Source organism: Dasypus novemcinctus, chromosome 9 (assembly GCF_030445035.2).
Source record: "Dasypus novemcinctus isolate mDasNov1 chromosome 9, mDasNov1.1.hap2, whole genome shotgun sequence".
NCBI lineage: Eukaryota > Metazoa > Chordata > Mammalia > Cingulata > Dasypodidae > Dasypus > Dasypus novemcinctus.
The window spans coordinates 108669930-108674681 of record NC_080681.1 but is presented as its reverse complement, the minus strand read 5'-3'; positions in this window follow the sequence as shown (position 1 = coordinate 108674681).

The window sequence follows — 4752 nt, the reverse complement described above, 5'->3', positions numbered from 1 at the left end:
ACATTAAACTAGAATATAATAAACTGCCATGTACATCTAAGCCATTATGAACCTTTTGTCAATCTTGTTTTTTATATCTCCCACTTTTCCCTCCATTTGGAGTATTATAAAGCAAATCGAGACGTATCATTTCACCTAAATTGTTTCAGTATGTATCTCTAACAGACAGGGCTTTTTAAACATAACACCAATACTACTATCACACTTAACAAAAGTAATACTGATTCCCAAAGATCATTTAATACCCAGTCCATGGTCAAATTTCTTTTATAGTTGGATTGTTCCCAGCAGGATTTGAATAAGGTGTACATATTGCATTTGGTTGATATGTGCCTTAAGAAACATATAATCTGTAACAGTCCCCCCTCTTAAAGTTTTTTCTTTTTTGGGAAACATATAAAACATAAAATGTCCCATTTTAACCACTTTCAAGTATACAATTCAGTGGTATTTAAATTCACAGTGTTGTGCTACCATTATTACCGTACATTACCAATCTGTTTCCAAACTCCAAGCAGAAACACTGTACCCATTAAGCATTAACTCTCCATTCCCCATCCCCTACCCCTGGTAATGTATAGTCTGCTTTCTGTCTGTATGAATTTGCATATTCTAGTTACTTCATATAAGCGAAATCATACAATATTTGTCCTTTTGTGTCTGGCTTATTTCACTGAACATGATGCCTTCAGGGTTCATCTATGTAGTAACATGTATTGTAATTTCATTCCTTTTAACAGCTGACTAATATTCCATTGTATGGATATACTACATTTTATTTATCCTTTCATCTGTTGATGGACACTTGGGTTGCTTCCACTTTTTGGTCATTGTGAATAATGCTGCAGTGAACATTGCTGAACAAATATCTATTCAAGTCCCTGCTTTCAATTCTTTTGGATATATTCCTACAAGTGGGATTGCCAGGTCATATGATAATTCTATGTTTAACTTTTTGAGGGACCACCAAACTGTTTTCCATAGCAGCTGCAGCATTTCACATTCCCCCAACAATTTATGAGGGCTCCTATTTCTCCACATCCTTGCCTTAATAATATGCATTCTAGTAGGTAGAAGGTGGTATCTCATAATTTTTTTTTTTAAAGATTTATTTTTATTTATTTAATTCCCCTCCCCTCCCCTGGTTGTCTGTTTTTCTGTGTCTTTTTGCTGCGTCTTGTTTCTTTGTCCGCTTCTGTTGTCGTCAGCCGCACGGGAAGTGTGGGCGGCGCCATTCCTGGGCAGGCTGCTCCCTCCTTCGCGCTGGGCGGCTCTCCTTATGGGTGCACTCCATGTGCGTGGGGCTCCCCTACGCGGGGGACACCCCTGCGTGGCACGGCACTCCTTGCGTGCATCAGCACTGCGCATGGGCCAGCTCCACATGGGTCAAGGAGGCCCGGGGCTTGAACCGCGGACCTCCCATGTGGTAGACGGACGCCCTAACCACTGGGCCAAAGTCCGTTTCCCGGTATCTCATAATTTTAATTTGCATTTCTCTAATGGCTAATAATGTTGAGCATCTTTTCATATGCTTATTGACCATTTGAATATCTTCTTTGGAGAAATGTCTATTCAAATCCTTGGCCCATTTTTAAATTGGGTTGTTTTTGTTGTTGAGTTGTAGGAGTTCTTTTTTTTTTTTAAAGATTTATTATTTATTTATTCCCCTCCCTCCGCCGTGGCTTGTTTGCTCTCTGCTCTGTGTCCATTCGCTGCATGTTCTTCTGTATCTGCTTGTCTCCCTTTGTTGCATCATCTTGCTGTACTAGCGCTCCACATGGTGCGGGCCATCAGCTCTCCGCACAGCGTGGGCCATCAGCTCTCCACGTGGCGTGGGCCAGCTAGCCTTCACAAGGAGACCCTAGGATTTGAACCTAAGGCCTCCCATATGGTAGACAGGAGCCCAATTGATTGAGCCACAGCCACTTCCCGTACCAGTTCTTTACATATTTTGAATATTAAACACTTGTCAGATATATGGTTTCTAAATATTTTTCCCATTCTGTAGGCTGTCTTTTCATTTCTTGATAATGTATTTTGATACACAAAAGTTTTTTCATTTTGATGAAGTCCAATTTATTTTCTCTTTTGTTCCTCGTGCTTTCAACATAAAGTCTAAAACCATTGCCTGACACAAGGTTCTGAATATGCTTCCCTATGTTTTCTTCTAGGAATTTGCTAGTTTTAGCTCTTATATGTAGGTCTTTGATCCATTTTAAGTTGGTTTTCGTATATGGTGTGAGGTAGGGATCCTCCTTTTTTTTTCAAATGAAGATCCAGTTTTCCTAGTGCCATTTGTTGAAGAGACTATTCTTTTCCTATTGAGTGGTCTTTGCCACCTTGTCAAAAATCAGCCATAAATGTGAGGGTTGATTGCTGAGCTCTCAGTTCTATTCCATTGATCTATATGTCTGACCTTGTGCCAGCACCATGCTGTTTTGATTACTATGAGGTTGCTGGGTTGCTTTTTTTTCCCATTTAGAAATGACTTTTTTTTTTTCAAATTTTTTTTTTAATCTCCCCTCCTTGTGGCTTTTTGTGTGCTGTCTTCTCTCTGTGACCATTCCCTGTATGCTCTTTGTGTCTGTATTTACTTATTTTTTATTTCCCCTCCCCTCTTGCAGCTTGCTTACTGTCTGCTCTCTGTGTACATTTGCTGTGGGCTCTTCTGTGTTCTCGCTTGTCTCCCCATTTTTAGTCACGTTGCTTTGTTGAGTTGGCTCTCTGCAGTGTCTGCGGGCTGGTGGCGCTCCGCGGTGCTTGCAGGCTGCGCGGTGCTCTGCAGCATGCAGGCGAGCCTGGGATGTGAACCAAGGGCTTCTCATATGGTAGACGGGAGCTCATCTGATTGAGCCACAACTGCTTCCTGAAATGACTTTTTTTAAAAAGCACTTTAACTGAGATATATTCACATCCATACAATACATCTAAAGTATACAGTCAATGACTTTTGGTATAATCACAGAGCATTTTCATTACTCCAAAAAGAAAAACCACCTACCCCTTAGTAGTCACCTCTCAATCCCTCTATCCTTTCCTGGTTGTCAGATTTTTAAAGAAGAAGACTTTAGTTTCAGATTAAAATGATGGCACATAGTGGAGATATTTACAAAGTATATGGCCCAAACAAAACAAGTGTAACATAGGATTAAAAGCATGGCTTTAAAGGAAGAGAAGTTCATGTGCCAGCTTTACCACCTAATAGCTGGGTGTACTTCAACAAACCATTTAACCTCTCTGTGCCTCATTTTTCTCATGTATAAAATGGGGTAATTATGACACCTACTTCACCCTATTGTTGTGAGGAGTAAATGAGCAGGGTCAGAATTAGGGCGATGTTAATGAGGCACTCACCTTGGGTGCAGTAGGTAAGAGTGCATCAAAAAACTCAATAACCACAGACAATGTTTAAATACAATACTTGAAAAAAAAAGGTAATGCAAAAAAGTCCACGATGGACAAAATATCAACATTTTAAGTAAAGACAGGATCTGTCCTTGCATTTGTGTGACTTGGCCTCATTTGCCTCACCCTAATCACAGATCCTGTCTTTATTTATACTTAAAATGTGATGATACATGTCAGCCTTAGAACAATGCCTAGCACCTAGCAGGTGCTCAATAAAATGATGATGATGATGGTAGAGAAGATAACAGTGGCATCTTCTGTGGGTCCTATTGTTTTCAGGCCAATGCATATCCATTGCATTTGACATCCAAAGCAGATCTTTTTTTAACACTTGACCCCAAATGACAAAATTGTCTTCAACAATAATCATGAAATCAGATGAAAAAATAATAGCAGAAAAGAAACACAGTGAAAATTTTCTTTTATTGAACTTCATATATATAACCAGACCAGTACAAATTTAAGAATAAAATAAAAATTAGAGTAAAGGGGAAAAAAGTAATGGGTTAATCATTTTTAGTTACATGAATGTATTTCTAGAAAAAAGAACACAGAGGAAAAAAATGCATTCAAAAGAGTGAACTCAGCAAGGTTCAGAGAATGATTTGTACAGAGAATGACAGAATTGAAGTGACTTAGTTCTGTTCCTTGTTCTTACAATCACTTTGCTAAAGTTGTTTATTTCACCCTGTTGTTTAAACTCAGGGACATGGGACACGAAGAATCCCGAAGAAGCATGAATGATTCTGACAGGCTATGAACTTATTCTCAAACTGAAGTCTAGTAAAGGAATCCCCCTGTGTTGGGGCTCATTGTATAACTGGGAGTTCTCCAAATTAGCTTCTGTATAGAATACAGTATTTGTTAAAGGTTAGGTAATAAATAGGTTCTAAATTGAAGCTTACATCCGCATTGTATTCTTAAAATTCACCAGTAGTCACAGCAATTACTTAGAACTTAGACCAAGAGAAAGATCTCTACAGGGAGGATTTTATCACTAACATTGTTATCACATCACCAGGGCATGGTGATAAGCAGCAGCAGATAAGAAGAGAGCACCCAGTTTCATTTTTTAAAAATTTCTCTTATATTTAAAGAAGCTTTAGATCTCATTACTGTTTTAAAATTCTCTAAAATTTGACTCTGAAAAAAAGAATTTTGACTCTGATTGCCTGTGCCTCAGGCCAGCAGTTTGAGAACTTTGAGTGAGTACTAAAGGTTCCTTCCAAAGCTGATATTCCATGACTTTGTAATACTGGGTCCACAAGCTATTTCAAGCTGTAAGACCTGGGCGAGTCAGATAATATCTCTAAGTTTCAGTTTCTTCATCTGTGAAATGGAAAC